Source organism: Capricornis sumatraensis, chromosome 14 (assembly GCF_032405125.1).
Source record: "Capricornis sumatraensis isolate serow.1 chromosome 14, serow.2, whole genome shotgun sequence".
Classification (NCBI taxonomy): Eukaryota; Metazoa; Chordata; class Mammalia; order Artiodactyla; family Bovidae; genus Capricornis; species Capricornis sumatraensis.
In genome coordinates, this window is record NC_091082.1 from 13,082,610 (window position 1) to 13,102,970 (window position 20,361).

The 20,361-nt window shown below is 43.0% G+C and overlaps 1 protein-coding gene across 1 annotated transcript in view; it reads right to left on the reverse strand.

Moving 5' to 3' along the window:
- The window catches only part of EIF2D (eukaryotic translation initiation factor 2D), a 57,466-nt gene extending 37,347 nt beyond the window's left edge, over nt 1-20,119 (reverse strand). Inside the window, exons 1-2 of the mRNA XM_068985969.1 lie at nt 20,089-20,119; nt 13,501-13,637 (exon numbers count right to left, since the gene is read on the reverse strand). The gene's annotated coding sequence lies outside the window, so the exon portion shown is untranslated. The remainder of the gene's footprint in view (nt 1-13,500; nt 13,638-20,088) is intronic.
- Nucleotides 20,120-20,361: the final 242 nt, after the last annotated feature.

The following is a 20,361-nucleotide window of genomic DNA, read 5'->3' on the forward strand; positions in this document are numbered from 1 at the left end:
TTACTTCTTTCCTGATCTGGATTCCTTGTATTTCTTTTTCTTCTCTGATTGCTGTAGCTAGGACTTCCAGAACTATGTTGAATAATAGTGGTGAAAATGGATACCCTTGTCTTGTTCCTGATCTTAGGGGGAATGCTTTCAGTTTTTCACCATTGAGAATAATGTGTACTATAGGCTTATCATATACAGCCTTTACTAGGTTGAGGTAGGTTCCTTCTATGCACAATTTTTGAAGAGTTTTAATTGTAAATGGGTGCTGAATTTTGTCAAAGGCTTTTTCTGCATCCATTGAGATTATCGTATGGTTTTTATGATTCAATTTGTTAATATGGTGTATCACATTAATTGATTTGCATATATTGAAGAATCCTTGCATCCCTGGAATAAACCCAACTTGATCATGCTGTGTGAGCTTTTTGATATGTTGTTGAATTCTGCTTGCTAAAATTTTGTTGAGAATTTTTGCATCTATGTTCATCAGGGATATTGGCCTGTAGTTTTCTTTTTTTGTATTGTCATCCGTTAACAAAACCAGAATTTAATATCCACTAAAACCTAATCTTTTCTCTCTATAATTGCCCTCATTTTTACCAAATATAGCTAAATTAATTTGTTTGTATATTAAATCTGCTTTTAATAAACTTGGCCTGATTACTTATGTAAGTGTAATTGATGTAATAGTCTCTTTTAAATTAATTGTTAGGCAATTTTCATAAAGAGTCTCAGATTGAACTGTTTTTTAATAAGAAAACATTTTTAATCTTATAGTACAGTTCTTTGAACAGTACAATAGCTGGCATACAGTGTCACATTCGCATCTTTGAATGTTTCCAACTTGAAGGATCATACACAAAGGACTTATTATTCAGGTAAGAGATGTATATTATAGGTAAGATGGGCGGGTGGTGGAACTCCATAGTCTCTGGCGACTTGGCCAATGACCTGTGATTTCCCATCATCCAGTCTCACAGGCCTGACCGCCCGCCCCCTCCACCCCACTCCGGCCTTGGTCTCACCCCATAGGAGCCACCGTACAGGGCAAGAAACTCAGTTCATCTATCAAACAAGATCTGAATCAGCCCATTTCTCAGATCCTCTTGACACAAAGGAATTCTTTGTTTGGTTAACTGTCTTGACATTTTCTTTTTTGTTTCCTATCTTCCTCCACTCACTATGCTCCTGTGACAAATGCTGGCATTAATGCTGTATTTTGCCCAAAATGCTTTTTCCCATCTCAGTATCCAGTACGTTCCTCTCACTCTCCAGAGCTCTGCAGGAATGTCAATTCCACAGCCAGACTATCTCTGGCCACCCAGCTGAAGACAGTCCTTGTAGGATTCACAGTCAGAGAGCCCTGCCCTTTTCCTGCAGGGATGGCTTATTTGTCTCCCTTGTTAGCTTGCAAGGTCCCTGAGAGTGGAGATATGCCTCTTCTCTTTGCTTCTGCTTACAAGGTCTGCCACAGAGTCTAGCACAGTGATTCATTAAGCAATGATCATTGAGTCAAATGTATGAATGAAGGATGGCTGGATGGATGAATGCAAAATGAATACTTAAAGGGACCCAAAGACAATCTGACATCACAGAGAACATCCTGGCTCAGGTCTGCAGCATCCGCTTCTCTGTTCTTTCCGGAGGGCCCTGTGGCTGTGCCTTGTGCTCCTGCTGCTGCAGCTTCAGAGGCTTCTCCATCTCTCTGAGCTCCAGCCTCATCGCTGTCCCCCTGAAACTGAGGTCCACCCACTACAAGAACAGCCCTTGTCAGGAACAGGCAGGTCTGACAGCCTGTGGAGTGGCTTGTTGGGGAAAAGGCAAATTTTTTCATTGTGGTATATTGTCCTATAAATGTAGATGCCCACTCCAGGAAGAGGTTGTGGAAAGGAATCTGGAGTGGGTGGAAGCTATTCGCTAAACTTTGATTCCTTAATGATATGCATCAGAGCCAGCATCTCAGACTTGAGTGCTGGAGCAGTCCCCTAAAACAAGGAAACATCCTCCTATCAGGCAGTCAGACTTCACATCGCTAGGTCACTGCTGCAGCAGAAATGTTACAACACAGCCATCACTGACCGGCAACAAGACTGGGATGATGCTCTCAGGGTTAAAAACGAGAAACAGAAGCTTCAGGTACAAAGGGGAAGGAACATGTCCAGCCAGTTTTGACCATCCATATACACCTCCATCACCATCTTCATCATCATCACTCTACTGATAGAAGAAACATCTTTTGTCCAGTATATGTCGTGGCTGGAGTGTGATAGGGAGGGCGGAAGCTGAAAGACGATTGGACTTTTCATTCTCAAACATTTCCGCCAGTTTCCTCAGGTGTTGAGCTCGGCCAGGGAGCTCTCCTCGGTCCCGTCCGCCAACCTGGGGCGGCAGGGCCGGGAGGCCAGGGCGCAGGAGGCCGGGACCAGGCGCCGCGCATCTGCCGGGCGCTGCTGCCTAGCCGGACAAGCCGGGAGCCACCGCAGAGGGCGGGCGGGGGCGGTGGACGGACGGATGGACACAACCGCGAGCACTCCGCCCCGGGCCCCGGCGCGCGGCTTCCCGGGATCCCTCCCAGGCTTAACTTTTTCAAAGGTCTCTCAGGGCAAGGAAAGCCATGCCAAAGGCTTGTCACAGATTTTGCTTTACAGATTTGGGTGAATTCCTCCCTTTTCAAGGTTCCCAAAATATCACCAGCCAGGAGGTTGCCTTCCTCATTCACCTGATAAGGCTGTTGGGAACCTATGAGTTTCCAATTTATGGAGGGCTCACTCCAGTGTTCTTGTCTTGAGAATCCCAGGGACGGGGGAGCCTGGTGGGCTGCCATCTATGGGGTCGCACAGAGTCGGACACGACTGAAACGACTTAGCAGCAGCAACAGCAAGTAAGGAGAAAAGATAAATGTTTCAATTCTGTTTACAAAGGTATACCTTACCAAACTGCTGTAAGTCATAATTAACCAGAGGGGAAAGGTTTGCTTATAGTTAGAAAACACAGATTGAAGCAGTAATGCTTTAGATAGAAACCATAAAAATTATAACCATATTTACTGGTTCACTTAGTTCTATGTAAATAATCAACTTCTATTCATAGTTTTATGAAGCCATCAAGTTTTCGCCTAGAATTTTTTAAATTCTTACCTAGTTTGGCAGTGTGATCTCAAAGTTATCAGAAACCTATACTTGTCAAAAACTCCTTGCTATGAATCTTTGTGAAGAGGAAGCATTTTTGCAAAGGCATAAGTGTAAAACAATAACTGTCTATAAATGACAAAACACTTAAGAAGGCACAGTTAAAAACCTGATTACAATGGCATAGACAAAGAAACTTCATTACTACTGTGACATTTTAACATTTTCAGATAATAACCAGAATTATGACTGATAAATTTTACCAGGACATACCAGATTTTTAAGAATTCCATGCAATTTCTAGAATATGTATATTAATAACATTTACCCATAATACAACCTAAGAAGATTTATTACTCATTTGACAATACATCCTATGTAACTTAACATACCAAATGAACCTGATTAGTTTAATATCGCTTTTGGGATGCTTCATGGGCTCTTCAAAACATCCCAAAGTTTAGCTAGAGGTCAAAGGAACTTCATTAGAATTTGATTTGGGCCATTTGTCCAAAATTTTTTTTAAAGTTTTAAAACACTTGGTCATATGAGATCACACGTCACTGTGAAATAATATTTATCCACTTAACCAGTGACAATAAATATTTCAAAGGCAATTACACAAAGTTATAACAGATTACCAATTAAAGGTAAAAGAAACTTTACAGTTTGTAGCCAAAAGGGGATCAACATTTTAAGAAAGCTTTGACGCCAACAAAGATAAAAACCAAATTCAGGTTTTGCACCAGCTTATTTATAAAATTTTGCAATAAGGAGTTCATGATCTGAGCCACAGTCAGCTCCCGGTGGTGTTTTTGCTGACCGTATAGAGTATCTCCATCTTTGTCTGCAAAGAAAATGATTCATCTGATTTTGGTATTGACCATCTGATGATGTCCACATGTAGAGTCTTCTCTTGTGTTATTGGAAGAGGGCGCTTGCTATGACCAGTGTGTTCTCTTGGCAAAACTGTTAGCCTTTTCCCAGCTTCATTTTGTACTCCAAGGCCAAATTTGCCTGTTACTCTAGGTATCTCTTGACTTTCTACTTTTGCATTCCAGTCCTCTCTGATGAAAAGGACATCTTTTTTTGGTGTTAATTCTAGAAGGTCTTGTAGATCTTCATAAAACTGTTCAATTTCAGCTACTTCGGCATTAGTGGTTGGGGCATAGACTTGGATTACTATCATACTGAATGGTTTGCTTTGGAAAGAACTGAGATCATTCTGTTGTTTTTGAGATTGCACCCAAGTACTGCATTTCAGACTCTTTTGTTGACTACGAGAGCCACTCCATTTCTTCTAAGGGATTCTTGCCCACAGTAGTAGATATAATGATCATCTTATTAAATTTGTCCTTTCAAGTCCATTTTAGTTCACTGATTCCTAAAACATCGATGTTCATGGTTGTCATCTCCTGTTTGACCACTTCCAATTTACCTTGATTCATGGACTTAACATTCCAGATTCCTATGCAGTACTGTTCTTTATAGCACTGGACTTTACTTTCACTGCCAGACACATCCACAACTGGGTGTTGTTTCTGCATTGGCTCAGCCTCTTCATTCCTTCTGGAGCTATTTCTCTGCTCTTCTCCAGTAACATATTGAGCACCTACCAACCTGGGGAGTTCATCTTTCAGTGTCATATCTTTTTGCCTTTTCATACTGTTCATGGTGTTCTCAAGGCAAGAATGCTGAAGTGGTTTGCCATTCCCTTCTTCAGTGGCCCACGTTTGTCAAAATTCATATTTAAATTGAAGCAGGAAAAACCACTAGGTCATTCAAGTAAGACCTAAATCAAATCCCCTACAATTATACAGTGGACATAACAAGTAGATTCAAGGGATTAGATCTGATAGACAGAGTGCCTGACGAACTAGGGACAGAGTTTCGTAACACTGAACAGGAGGCGGTGATCAAAACCAATCCCAAGGAAAATGAATGCAAAAAGGCAAAATGACTGTCTAAGGAGGCCTTACAAACAGCTTAGAAAAGAAGACAAACAAAAGGCAAAGAAGAAAATGAAAGATATACCCATCTGAATGCAGAGTTCCAAAGAATAGCAAGGAGAGATAAGAAAGCCTTCCTCAGTGATCAGTGCAAAGAAATAGAGGAAAACAATAGAATGGGAAAGACCAGAAATCTCTTCAATAAAATTAGGGATACCAAGGAAACATTTCATGCAAAGATGGGCTCAATAAAGGACAGAAATGGTATGGACCTAACAGAAGCAAATGGTGATTGCAGCCATGAAATAAAAAGACGCTTACTCCTTGGTAGGAAAGTCATGACCAACCTAGATAGCATATTAAAAAGCAAAGACATTACTTTGCCAACAAAGGTCTGTCTAGTCAAGGCTATGGTTTATCCAGTGGTCACGTATGGATTGTGAAGAAAGCTGAGTGCCGAAGAATTGATGCTTTTGAACTGTGGTGTTGGATAAGACTCTTGAGAGTCCCTTGGACTTCAAGGAGATCCAACTAGTCCATCCTAAAGGAGATCAGCCCTGGGTATTCATTGGAAGGACTGATGCTGAAGCTGAAATTCCAATACTTTGGCTACCTGATGTGAAGTGCTGGCTCATTTGAAAAGACCCTGATGCTGGGAAAGATTGAGGGCAGGAGGAGAAGGGGATGACAGAGGATGAGATGGCTGGATGGCATCACCGACTTGATGCACATGAGTTTGGGTGGACTCCGAGAGTTGGTGATGGACAGGGAGGCCTGGCATGCTGCGATTCATGGGGTCGCAGAGAGTTGGACACGACTGAGTGACTGAACTGAACTGAACAGAAGCAGAAGATATTAAGAAAAGGTGGCAAGAATACACAGAAGAACTGTACAAAAAAAGATCTTCATGACCCAGATAACCACGATGGCATGATTACTCACCTAGAGCCAGACATCCTGGAGTGGGAAGTCAAGTGGGCCTTAGGAAGCCTCACTGCGAACAAAGCTAGTGGAGGTGAGGAATTCCAGCTGAGCTGCTTCAAATACTAAAAGATGATGCTGTTATAGTGCTGCACTCAGTATGCCAACAAGTTTGGAAAGCTCAGCAGTGGTCACAGGACTGGAAAAGGTCAGTTTTCATTCCAATCTCTAAGAAAGGCAATGCAAAAGAATGCTCAAACTACCACACAGTAGCACTCATTTCACATGCTAGCAAACTAATGCTCAAAATCCTTCAACTAGCTTCAACAGTATGTAAACTGAGACCTTCCAGATGGACAAGCTGGATTTAGAAAAGACAGAGAAACCAGAGATCAAATTGCAAACATCTGTTGGATCATAGAAAAAGCTATCTGCTTCATTGACTGTGCTAAAACCTTTGATTATGTGGATCAGAAAAAACTATGGAAAATTCTGAAACAGATGGGAATACCAGACCAACTTACCTGCCTCCTGAGAAACCTGTACAACGCAGGTCAAGAAGCAACAGTTAGAACTGGACATGGAACAACAGACTGGTTCCAAATAGGAAAAGGAGTACGTCAAGGCTGTATATTGTAACTCTGCTTATTTAACTTATATGCAAAGGACCTCATGAGAAATGCTGGGCTGGATGAAGCACAAGTTGGAGTCAAGATGGCTGGGAAAAATATCAATAACCTCAGATATGCAGATGACACCACTGTTATGGAAGAAAGCAAAGAGGAACTAAAGAGTCTCTTGATGAAGGTGAAAGAGGAAAGTGAAAAAGCTGGCTTAAAATTCAACATTCAGAAAACTAAGATCATAGCATCCGGTCCTATCACTTCATGGCAACTATATGGGGAAACAATGGAAACAGTGACAGACTTTATTTTCTTGGGCTCCAAAATCACTGCAGATGATGCCTTCAGGCATGAAATTAAAAGACACTTGCTCCTTAGAAGAAAACTTATGACAATCCTAGACAGTGTATTAAAAAGCAACGACATTACTTTGCTGACAAAGGTCTGTACAGTCAAAGCTATGGTTTTTCCAGTGGTCATATATGGATGTGAGAGTTGGACTATAAAGAAAGCTGAGCACCAAATAATTGATGCTTTTGAACTGTGGTGTTGGAGAAGACTCTTGAGAGTCCCTTGTATTGTAAGATCAAACCAATAAATCCTAAAGGAAATCAATCCTCAATATTCATTGGAAGGACTGATTCTGAAGCTGAAGCTCCAATACTTTGGCCACCTGATGCAAAGAGCTAACTTATTAGGAAAAACTCTGATGCTGGGAAAGATTGAAGGCAGGAGGAGTAGAGGACAACAGAGGACGAGATGGTTGGATGGCATCACTGACTTAACGGACATGAGTTTGAGCAAACTCTGGGAGATGATGAAGGGAAACCTAGCATGCATAGGGTAGCAGAGTCACACACGACTGAGCAACTGAACAACAAAAATGTCTAAAATTTATTTACTCAGTTAAATTTATTCTAAACTTAGCCTGACCATACACAAAACACTTCTAAGTGTTTCTTTTTCCATAAACCTTCCATAACTTTCTGTATCCATATTAGTTTGTCCTCTGTTTTTATTTGTTTTAATTTGTGGCTGTGCTGAGTCTTCATTGCTGTGCAGAGACTTTCTCTATTTGCAGAGGGCAGGAGCTATTCTCTAGTTGTGGTGAGAAGGTTTCTCATGGCAGTGGCTTCCCATCACAGTTGGGGAGCACAGGCTTCGTTAGTTGCAGCAGGTAGGCTCAGCTGTTATAGTTCATGGGCTCTAGCGCATCGGCTCAGTAGTTGCGGTGCACAGGCTCAGTTGCTCCACGGCATCTTCCCAGACCAGGGACCAAACCCAAGTCCCTGGCATTGCAAGGCAGATTCTTAGCCACTCAACCACCAGGGAAGCCCTACCCCTCATTTTTTTTCCCCCTACCCAGAAACAAACAGATTTAGGACAAAAATTATTTTCCCTGTGTTGTTAAGTCGACAAGTCGTGTCCTACTCTGCAACCGCATGAACTGCAGCATACCAGGCCTTCTTGTCTTTCACTGTCTCCCAGAGTTTGCTCAGACTCATGTCCATTGAGTTGGTGATGCCATCCAACCATCTCATCCTGTGTCACTCCCTTCTCCTGCCCTTAATCTTTCCCAGCATCAGGGTCTTTTCCAGTGAACTTGCTCTTCACATCAGGGGGCCAGAGTATTGGAGCTTCAGCTTCAGCATCAGGACTTCCAGTGAATATTCAGGTTTCTTTTCCCTTCAGTCAGTTCAGTTCAGTCATTCAGTCGTGTCCAACTCTTTGCAACCCCATGAATCACAGCACGCCAGGCCTCCCTGTCCATCACCAACTCTCAGAGTTCACTCAAACTCACATCCATTGAGTCGGTGATGCCATCCAGCCATCTCATCCTCTGTTGTCCCCCTCTCCTCTGGCCCCCAATCCCTCCCAGCATCAGGGTCTTTTCCAATGAGTCAACTCTTCACATGAGGTAGCCAAAGTATTGGAGTTTCAGCTTCAGCATCAGTCCTTCCAAAGAACACCCAGGACTGATCTTTAGGATGGACTGGCTGGATCTCCTAGCAGTCCAAGGGACTCTCAAGAGTCTTCTCCAACACCACAGTTCAAAAGCATCAATTCTTCAGTGCTCAGCTTTCTTCACAGTCCAACTCTCACATCCATACATGACCACAGGAAAAACCATAGCCTTGACTAGACGGATCTTTGTTGACAAAGTAATATCTCTGCTTTTCAATATGCTATCTAGGTTGGTCATAACTTTCCTTCCAAGGAGTAAGCGTCTTTTCATTTCATGGCTGCAATCACCATCTGCAGTGATTTTGGAGCCCAAAAAAATTGTCTGACACTGTTTCCACTGTTTCCCCATCTATTTCCCAAGAAGTGATGGGACCAGATGCCACGATCTTCGTTTTCTGAATGTTGAGTTTTAAGCCAACTTTGTCACTCTCCTCTTTCATTTTCATCAAGAGGCTTTTTACTTCCTCTTCACTTTCTGCAATAAGGGTGGTGTCATCTGCATATCTGAGGTTATTGATATTTCTCCCGGCAATCTTGATTCCAGCTTGTGCTTCCTCCAGCCCAGCGTTTCTCATGATGTACTCTGCATAGAAATTAAATAAGCAGGGTGACAATATACAGCCTTGACATACTCCTTTTCCTATTTGGAATCAGTCTGTTGTTCCATGTCCAGTTTTAACTGTTGCTTCCTGACCTGCATACAGATTTCTCAAGAGGCAGGTCCGGTGATCTGGTATTCCCATCTCTTTCAGAATTTTCCACAGTTTATTGTGATCCACACAGTCAAAGGCTTTGGCACAGTCAATAAAGCAGAAATAGATGTTTTTCTGGAACTCTCTTGCTTTTTCCATGATCCAGCGGATGTTAGCAATTTGATCTCTGGTTCCTCTACCTTTTCTAAAACCAGCTTGAACAGCTGGAAGTTCACGGTGCACGTATTGCTGAAGCCTGGCTTGGAGAATTTTAAGCATTATTTTACTAGCGTGTGAGATGAGTGCAATTCTGAAGTAGTTTGAGCATTCTTTGGCATTGCCTTTTTTGGGATTGGAATGAAAACTGACCTTTTCCAATCCTGTGGCCACCGCTGCGTTTTCCAAATTTGCTGGCATAGTGAGTGCAGCACTTTCACAGCATCATCTTTCAGGATTTGAAATAGCTCAACTGGAATTCCATCACCTCCACTAGCTTTGTTCATAGTGATGATTTCTAAGGCCCACTTGACTTCACATTCCAGGATGTCTGGCTCTAGGTGAGTGATCACACCATCGTGATTATCTTGGTCATGAAGCTCTTTTTTGTACAGTTCTGTGTATTCTTGCCACCTCTTCTTAATATCTTCTGCTTCTGTTAGGTCCATACCATTTCTGTCCTCTTTTGAGCCCATCTCTGCATGAAATGTTCCCTTGGTATCTCTAATTTTCTTGAAGAGATCTCTAGTCTTTCCCATTCTGTTGTTTTCCTTTATTTCTTTCATTGATTGCTGACGAAAGCTTTCTTATCTCTCCTTGCTAGTCTTTGGAACTCTGCATTCAGATGCTTATATCTTTCCTTTTCTCCTTTGCTTTTCGCTTCTCTTCTTTTAACAGCTATATGTAAGGCCTCCTCAGACAGCCATTTTGCTTTTTTGCATTTCTTTTCCCTTCAGTTCAGTTCAGTCGCTCAGTTGTGTCTGACTCTTTGCGACCCCATGAATCACAGCACGCCAGGCCTCCCTGTCCATCACCATCTCCTGGAGTTCACTCAGATTCACATCCATCGAGTCAGTGATGCCATCCAGCCATCTCATCCTCTGTCATCCCCTTCTCCTCCTGCCCTCAATCCCTCCCAGCATGAGAGTCTTTTCCAATGAGTCAACTCTTCACATGAGGTGGCCAAAGTACTGGAGTTTCAGCTTTAGCATCATTCCTTCCAAAGAAATCCCAGGGCTGATCTCCTTCAGAATGGACTGGTTGGATCTCCTTGCAGTCCAAGGGACTCTCAAGAGTCTTCCCCACACCACAGTTCAAAAGCATCAATTCTTGCGTGCTGAGCTTTCTTCACAGTCCAACTCTCACATCCATACATGACCACAGGAAAAACCACAGCCTTGACTAGACGGACCTTTGTTGGCAAAGTAATGTCTTAACAAAATGCAATTCCATTCCTCATACCTTCATTTATTGAAAACACACTTCCTACTTTGCTACTATATACTGAAACATTTCATTTATTATTTCTAGTAGCTTAAATTACCTATTTAAATTAGAATCCACAACTGTTTAAACCTTACTTTCTAGTGAAGACTAAGAACTAGGCAATTATGAATTGTCATTTACATATTCATTCTGTGAATTGGCAAACATAAATACCAGCAATAATTTCTAAAGAACTGTGCTCTTTTTATAGAAAATATCTCAATGTGGCACCAAATATTTGGTTTAGTTTCTCCATAAAAGAAAGTCAATAATTATTAACTAATGTTTAAGTTTTATTCGTGAATGACTGAGGTATTCAATATACTTTCATCATTTAACTTATTTAGCACAACTTTCCCTTGTGGCTCAACTGGTAAAGAATCTGCCTGCAATCCAGAGGACCTGGGTTTGATCCCTGGGTTGGGAAGATCCCCTGGAGAAGGGCAAGGCTACCCACTCCAGTATTCTGGCCTGGAGAATTCCATGGACTGTATAGTCCTTGGGGTCGCAAAGAGTCGGACACGACTGAGTGACTTTCACTTCACTTCACTTAAAACTTAAAGTTGCCAGGGTTCTTCCCTGGTATAAGAATCCAACATGCAATGCAGGGGATCCAAGTTCAATCCCTGGAAAGGGAACTAAGATCCCACATGCCTCAGAGCAACTAAGCATACACACCACAACTAAAGAGCCCTTGTGCCACAACTACTGAAGCCATTTCTTCTGGAGCCCACATGTTGCAACTGCTGACCTCACATGCCACAACTAGAGAGTCTTGGTATGGTGCAATGAAAGATCCCGTACAAGGCAACGAAGATCCTACATGCTGCAGTTAAGACCCAACGCACCTGAGGAATAAATATTTCAAACTAAATGAATCTAGTCACAGACATAGAGAACAGACTTATGGACATGAGCAGGGGCAGGAGGAGGAAGAAGAAGATGAGATGAATGGAGAGAGGAGCATGCAAGCATATACACTACCATGTGTAAAACAGATAGCCAATGGAAATTTGCTATATGACTCAGGGAACACAAACTGGGGTTTTGTAACAATCTAGCAGGGTGGGAAAGGGTGGGAGGTGGGAAGGAGTTTTAAGAGGGAGGGTACATTTGTATATATATGGTTAATATCATAAAGCAATTATCATTCAATTAAAAATAAATAAATTAAAAAATAAATCTGGAGAGAGTATTTTTAAATAGAGATTCCTGAAACAATTTTTCTAAAGAGTTCACCAAAAACTTCTTTTCTCATTTACATTTAATTCATTTATAAAAAATTTTATTATACCAAGTTATCTTTCTTGCTAACAAATTTGCAACAGCTATAATAAAATCTCATTTGATTTTTATTAAGCCTAAGTACAATAAAGGTATACTTAATGTTGATGACTCTAAGACATGTATGTGTTAATTAAATCAACAAACCTTAATTCCAGGTATTAATTTATAACTGAATATTTCATAGTTTACACGAACCTGAAATTCATCCTGGCCTGTTTCCTTTTATATTTCTGAGAATTTTTATAAGTGCTTAATTTGTAATTAAGCCAATTAAGTAGAGCTCATTTACAAATTAATTTTGATAACCATCCAAATGTAAAGACATATGTGCACATATAGACAGATACAATCAGAGATCTCATAGTTTCATTTTAAAACTTAGTCATGAATCAGGTATTACAATATGAAACTCACCAGTTTATAACAATTGGAATAGGTTAAATTTTAAAAGTTCTCCTCCTTATTTCCCCCTGTCTCAGGAATGATGATCTAGGTAACTGTTCCTGAGAACCCTGGTCTCAAGGCATATTGAGAAGAAAGCAAATGCTCCTAGAAGGACCTCTTCCTTCAAGAGTCAGAATTCTGAAGAGATGTTTTATCAACCCAGTCTTCTGTTACAACTGCGTACACAGTAAAGGAGCCCATATTGACTATTTTCAGGGCAAAGTTTTCCTTTAATCCCCAATTAAGTAAGTATTGTAAATATAAGTTATGTATATACATAAACCTGGGGCTGGGGTGTTAGTCAGAGGCTGGCTTTCTGATACTCCTCGCTTCTCTGTTTGAGAGTCTCTATTTCCCATTTTAAAGCTGAATTTGTCAGGGCTAAGATTACTAATAAAATTGTGTGGTAGGCCAGCAAGGTACTTGTTAGCTAAGTCCTCTAGGCATCACCCTAGAGTTGTTTTAGCCCCCTTACATGGCTCAGTTTCTCCCTCAAGTGGTCTAAGACCACTGTGAATGCTCAGATCACTGAATGACCAATTCTTATACATGAATTCTGGATGAGCAATCTTTTAACTAGTAAGTGTGTTTCCCTATGGGACCACTACACAGTATGAAATCCATAAATTTCTCAGTTGCTGAGAAAGCTTTAACTGACTGAGAGGGATCTTGTCCCTCTTCTTTGGAACAAAGCTCTCTTGTAATATCTTCATTTTTATCCTAACATATTCTAAAGGCAGCCAAATTGAGGGAAAGAGTCAGATCAGTTAGTCTCTTACCTAACTACTCAGCCCAGACCACTCAGTGAATTTCAATTGAGCAAACCCCAGTGTCTTTCAACTTCTCCCCACTCAGTATCTTTCAACTGGATGCGTATTTTCCCAGTGTCATTCAACAGACTCCACCTCCCCCCACCAATATCGTTCATTTGAGGAGGGCGGGTACCTGTTATATGCCTCCAAATGAAACGCAGAACCATCAACCAATACAAGAAGGCCAAGAACCAGGACAGACTCACCCAAATTATCTGGGATTTCCAAGGAGGTGGATAGGTACAAGAGGCCTCTGCTGATACCAGTATGCCAGTTCCTTGTAGAGCTTAGGTAAAGGAGGGAAGTTCCCTTTAGGTCCCTTCATGGTCATCAAAACTATGGACTGGAAAAAAAAAATGCACATGAAAGTTGTGAGTTCAATTTCGTTTGGGGTAGATGAGGACTTCAGCCCAGAAGACAGCCTCTCAGATAACTCGGAAGAACTGTTCTGAAGAGGTAAAGAGAAATGTCAGTATACATGTGATATTGGTCAAGCACATATTTTGGCAGAATGTTGTTGCTAGTCATGAGGAGTAGACGTTTCCATTAATGATTTTAGTGATTCTCTAGATATGAGAAGATATAAGAAATCAGGCTCATAAAATCTTCTCCTGACAAAGTCTAACTATCTGAAGGCCTGTTGTGCTAGCTTTTCCTAGAGCACAGAATGCCTCATTCCTGATCTCTACCCTAAACTCCTTTCAGGATGTATTGAAGATCAGCAACTGCAGTGGCTAGAGACTTCATTTTTGTAGTGCCAGATGGTGTGACAGTTTTCAGTTGACTCCACACACCAGCTGTGTGAACCTGCACAAGTCATTCATCTTTGAGAATGTCTTCTCAAGTGTTAAGTGGGGATAATACCTATCTCACAGGACTTGCATAAGATTTAAATGAGAAAATGTATATAAAGTACTTCAGATGGTACCTAGAAAATAATAGACTTAATTAATGGTAATTATATTAGAAAGAGTCCTAGTTAGGTTTTAAGAATTCGGAAATGTAGTTTCATATGTCCCCTCAGTCATGTAGGTGGAACTACATTGGGAAGAGTAAGTGAGAAGTGACAGATATTTGGGGAAAAGATAAATATTTCTGGGTTAGGGATTAAGAAGGACAAACTTCAGGATTTAGGAGATCTAGAACAAAGTGTCTACAGTATTGGAAGACACAAATAGATTTTATTTATTTTGTTGTTGTTTTCAAGATTCAGAAGGATTAATAGGGGAAACTTTCAAAGCTTGGGGAAGAGAGAGAGAAGGGAGGAAGCACGCAAGTGAAACCATGAAGGCCTCTATGGGTCTGCTGTGGGGCCCTCCCAGGTACAAATCTTTTCCATGTCACCAGTTTCTTGTCTGTAAGAAATAGGCATCATTCAGCCTCTTTGACCTTCCCTGAATTCCAATGGGCAGATTCAAACAGTTGGTAATGAGGGAAGAGATGGATTGAAGAAAGAAAGGAGGAGCAATCAAGAAACAGTAGTGCAGTATGGGGCAGTTACTCCTTGGAAGTAATGCTTACTCTTTGGAAGGAAAGTTATGACCAGCCTAGATAGCATATTAAAAAGCAGAGACATTACTTTGCTGTCTAGTCAAGGCTATGTTTTTTTTCAGTAGTCATGTATGGATGTGAGAGTTGGACTATAAAGAAAGCTGAGTGCCGAAGAATCGATGCTTTTGAACTATGGTGTTGGAGAAGACTCTTGAGAGTCCCTTGGACTGCAAGGAGATCCAACCAGTCCATCCTAAAGGAAATCAGTCCTGAATATTCATTGGAAGAACTGATGCTGAAGATGAAACTCCAAAATTTTGGCCACCTGATGCAAAGAGCTAACTCACTGGAAAAGACCCTGATGCTGGGAAATATTGAAGGCATGAGGAGAAGGGGACGACAGAGGTTTGAGATGGTTGGATGGCATCACCGACCCAATGGACATGAATTTCAGTAAACTCTGGGAGTTGGTGATGGACAGGGAGGCCTGGCATGCTGCAGTCCATGGGGTTGCAAAGAGTCAGACACGACTGAGCAACTGAACTGAACTGAGATGAATTTAAACCTAAACCACCAACAGGCTTTTCATCACAAAATTTCAGGTGCATGTGCTTACAGGAATATTTTCTTAATCTATACATTTAAAACTGTTATAATCCCATTCTGAATGCTTTGATTTTTGAAGACTCAGGAATAGTTCCTTTTTTTTATTTATTTATTATAGGTTCCTTATTTTGTAAATACATTAAAACTGGCTTCAACAAGCAGGCGAGTGTCTTGTATGATATTTAGCCAATCCATAATAGGTAAATCTGGCTGTAGCTGCCCTGAGAGAGACAATGGAAATATTAACCACTCTTAGGTGGAGCTTAGGAGTGTAAGCAGATAAAGTAGGATGGTCCTTGAAGAAGAACCAGGCACGGCTTTCTTGACCAAAGCCATTTGGTGATCTAAGCCTGGCCACAATGTTTGCCCTTGAGCAGGTCTCAGTAATTAATGATCTTAAGAGAAGAAAAGAATGAAGAAACATTGCCTGTTATTAGGCAAGATAAATTGTAAAGACTCCCAGTTCTCTTTCAATGACAAAGATTAACCCGAAGTGCTCAACAACCAGATCTACTGGAACCTAAAGGATAATGATGTTGACCTTTTATAAACTGTGACTGCAATCAACTAAAGCTTGAACTCTGTCAACCACCCAAGCCCTTTCATGAATATACTTAAAACTTCCCCAATTTTGCAGTTCTGGGAGACACTGCTTTGAGGAAGATCCCCAGTGTTCTCCTTACTTGCTGCAAGTAATAAATCCTTCCTTCTGTCACGTGAGTGTATGTTCCTCAGTTCTTTGTCTCATCACAACAAAAATTTGGAGTGACGGACATTAAAGTCCTTGGTGCATCACAGCTCTCGGGTCTTGGACAAACCATGTCATAGCTCTTAGGCAAATCAGTGTTACAGCTCTATTTTATTTAGAAGATAGCAGGAGAATCCATCCTCGAAGCATGAGGGCATGCCAACCCAAAGACTTGAAGAGAAGAGAGTGGAAGAGCACGTGGGGGAGAGAGAGAGAGAGAGAGGAAGAGAGAGAGAGAGAGAGAAAGAGCGCATGCACGCGGGAGAGGAAGAGAGAGAGAGAGAGAAAGAGTGCACGCACGCGGGAGAGGGAGAGAGAGAAAGCACTTTGGTTTCTCCTTTTATATGTTTTCTTCCACCTGGGCCTGCCCTATGCAAATTGGGCTTAGCCAGGTGTGCTGTTTGTTCTACCTGAAGTCTTCACTCTGGTCCTTGGACCTTCCTTTGACCTTCCTTGTTTTTTAGCCACCGCCATTTTGGACTCCATTTCCCTATTCTTCCTACCTAACATTCCCCTCTCAAGAGATGGGAGGCCCAATTCTTTGGGAATAGGGGCGTCGAGGTCTTTCTGGCTACTTCCTGCTGAACTGGGGTGGCGAGGGGGTATTGGGCCTCCCCCTCTTGCTAGTCTCCACCCTCAGAGTCCTTATAGCCGTGTCCATCACTACTCATGAGTCAAGCCATGGAAGAAGACAGAAGAGGACACTCAATACACCTGTGAGCCCCTGGGAGATCTCAGATACCTATTCAGGACTACCAATGAGTGCCATTCTAATGAACACCCCCAAAATCTAGTTTCTGAGGATAAGATTTCTCAGGATAGCTCTAAACAGCCAACACAGCTTGACAGAGATTGTACTCCAAAACAGACAAGAGATAGATCTTCTGATCCCTGAACAAGGAGGGACTTGAGCCATCCTGGCGATGTGAATTTAAAATTGACTAATGCCCCTTCTAGTCCTTGTTATGCTATATTGATGATGCTTACGATTATTCCATGTACTGTCAATTGTCTAACCTGTTTTGTCTCTGCCCAGGTCAACCAGCTACAACATGCAGTGCCAGTTCAACAAAGATATAAAACTACAGCCGACCACGAAAAATATCACACCCTTAGATGGACACCGCTATAAGGACTCTGAGGCTGGAGACTAGCAAGAGGGGGAGGCCCAATACCCCTCGCTGCCCCAGTTCAGCAGGAAGTAGCCAGAAAGACCTCAACGCCCCTATTCCCAAAGAATTGGGCCTCCCATCTCTTGAGAGGGGAATGTTAGGTAGGTAGAATAGGGAAAAGGAGTCCAAAATGGTGGTGGCTTAAAGACAAAGAAGGGAAAAGCCCACGAAAATAGAACAAAAGAAGGTCCGAGGACCAGAGTGAAGACTTCAGGTAGAACAAACAGCACACCTGGCTAAGCCCAATTTGCACAGAGCAGGCCCAGGGGGAGGAAAAACATATAAAAGGAGGAGCCAAAGCCTCGCTTGCTCGCTCTCGCGCTCTCTCGCGCTCTCTCTCACTCTCTCTCCTGCATGCGTGCACTCTTTCTCTCTCTCTCTCTTTCTCTCTCTCTCTCTCCCGCATGCGTGCACTCTTTCTCTCTCTCTCTCTTTCTCTCTCTCTCTCTCCCACGCGCTCCTCCACTCTCTTCTCTTCAAGTCTTTGGGTTGGCATGCCCTCACGCTTCAAGGATGTATTCCTCTGCTATCTTCTAAATAAAATAGAGCTGTAACACTGATTTGCCTAAGAGCTATAACACAGTTTGTCCAAGACCTGAGAGCTGTGATGCGCCGAGGGCTTTAATGTCCGTCGCTCCAAATCTTTGTTGTGACGAGACAAAGAACTGAGGAACATACACTCGCGTGACACTTCTCTCTGACTTGGTTGGGTCTTGTGGCTCAACACCCACCAAGGGGTGAACTCAGTATGGAGGCTCCTGCTAGCTCCCTCACTGGGCTTTAATCCAGTTACACTGTTACGAAACAGGGGCTCTGAAGAAATTACTTGGGTCACTAAGGTCAGAGACTCATAAAGTTCCAGCACCCTCAAGGAATCCTTGCTCCCTTGACCTTAAGGTCAACAGACTAAAGATAAAGGAGTCCTCTGTGCTTCCCACCTCAGGGGCAGGAAGAAGAGTAGGAATGCTTCAAGGCTTAAGCAGATATGTCTTGAAACAGACTTGGAAAGTGAAAGTGAAGTTGCTCAGTCGTGCCCGACTCTGCGACCCCATGGACTGTAGCCTACCAGGCTTCTCAGTCCATGGAATGTTCCAGGCAACAGTACTGGAATGGGTTGCCATTTCCTTCTCCAGGGGATCTTCCCAACCCAGGGATTGAATCTGGGTCTCCCGCATTGCAGGCAGACGCTTTACTATCTAAGCCACCAGAGAAGTCTAAAGGTCAATGATTCAGCATGAGGTAAGCAAACTTGTTGAGGCAAGTCCCATTCAAATGTTCAAGGCACTAAAGTGGTCTGAGGTGTCCACAGAAGTACTAAGAACAATAATTAAACAGAATTTCGCAATCTTGTCCAAACCTTTTGCTGCCATGGGACTTTTCCTTCAAACAAGCTTCTGTCGGAGTTCAAATACAAACCCATGTGAAAGCAGGGTTGCTCTAGCTTCGGAAGGGTGGGGGAGGGGTTGGGCGCGGTTAAAAAACCTCTATTCATAAGATTAGAAAAATTTAAATCATCATGGGAGAAAACCTTTGAATTCATATTTATATCATAGTCTAAAGAAACACTGATCACAAAGTGAAGTTCCCCAAACCGACACTTCATTAGTTTTTAAAGTGAAGAGCTTTTGAATTTTAAGGGCATTTCTACTTAAAGGCTGGAGAAGGAAACGGCAACCCACTCCAGTACTCTTGCCTAGAAAATCCATGGACGAAGGAGCCTGGCGGGCTACAGACCATGGGGTCGCAAAGAGCCGGACACGACAGAGCGACTTCACTTACTTAAAGGCATGGGAATAAGGAATATGATTTTTAGTCACACGGAAATGAGCCTTGGATGGAAATTTTCAGATTTATGGGCTATGTTCTGCACGACCGGGTCAATGAGTCCGGAGGCCCCACCAGGTGGCGCGCATATTCGGCATTTCCAGAACGTTTAGTTCTCTAACTCAAGGGTCAGATGGCCTGCCTCGTGCTTTGTAGATTTAGGAAATCCGACTGGATGTCACGCTGGAGAAAACAACACTTCTGTTCTTCTGTTGTAAACTTCTTCCCTTTCACTTTCGTCCCAACTAGACAAATCCGCCTAACCATGGTGTTGCCAAAGCGTTTTAACGTTTCAGAAAAGGAAGGGGGGAAAAATCCCAGCAATTCCAAGCAGAAAGACCAGAAGAGCCTTCAGGCGGCGTCTGGCGCACCAGGAGAAAGCCTGGGAAGCTGGAGACGTTTTAATTTAAGGCTTCGCCAACCACGTGATCGTCTCTGGCCTCAGTTTCTTCATCTTTAACATGGCTCTGAGCCATACCAGCCCGTGGCATCCGTGGCAGGGGAGTCGGACCAACCTCAGCTTAAATTATATAATTTATACCTCAGCTTAAATTATATAATTCCTAGCTAAATCTATATAAAAGTGGGATGTCATCTGGTATGGTTAAATGAAAACGTTCGTCGCGCCGGCAGTGTCACAGACAAAATGGGTTTATTATTGCTTTCCTTCGTTAACTCATTACCCTCCGGAGGGATGCCCCCTCAGTGTGACACAGTACCCTTCCCCCCCCACCCCATTCTTTTAAAATTCATATTCAAGGGAGGTTTTAGAACTCCAAGCTGAAACGTGCTAAGGCATAGATGGCCGTGAGGGGCCAGCGGCACTTCGGAAAGCGAGGGCGGTTACTTCACAAACGCTCCGTCAGGGCCTTTCTCCCTCCACAGTCCCGGCCCCCAGCCCTCAGACTGCCGCCAGAGGACCTCCGCCCTGAAGGCAGCCTCCCGCTCCCTACCTCCTGAGGTTTCTCCATAGGTGCTTCCCGGAGGCGCGTCCCGAGGCGGGGGACGCTCGGCCCCGCCCCCGTGCGTCACCGCGTACTTGCGCAGAGGCGTTTCCCGGGGCGTGCCGCGGTTGCTAGGCGACCGCGCCGCTCCCCCGCCCGCCTCCCTCCCTAGCTGCTCCTCTCGCTCTTCCCGACCCGGGCCAGTTCCGAGCGAACGCGCGCGGAGTGCCAGTGTCCAGACGAGAGTTCCCGGGGCAGCGTCGCGGCCCGGGAGGCAGCCGC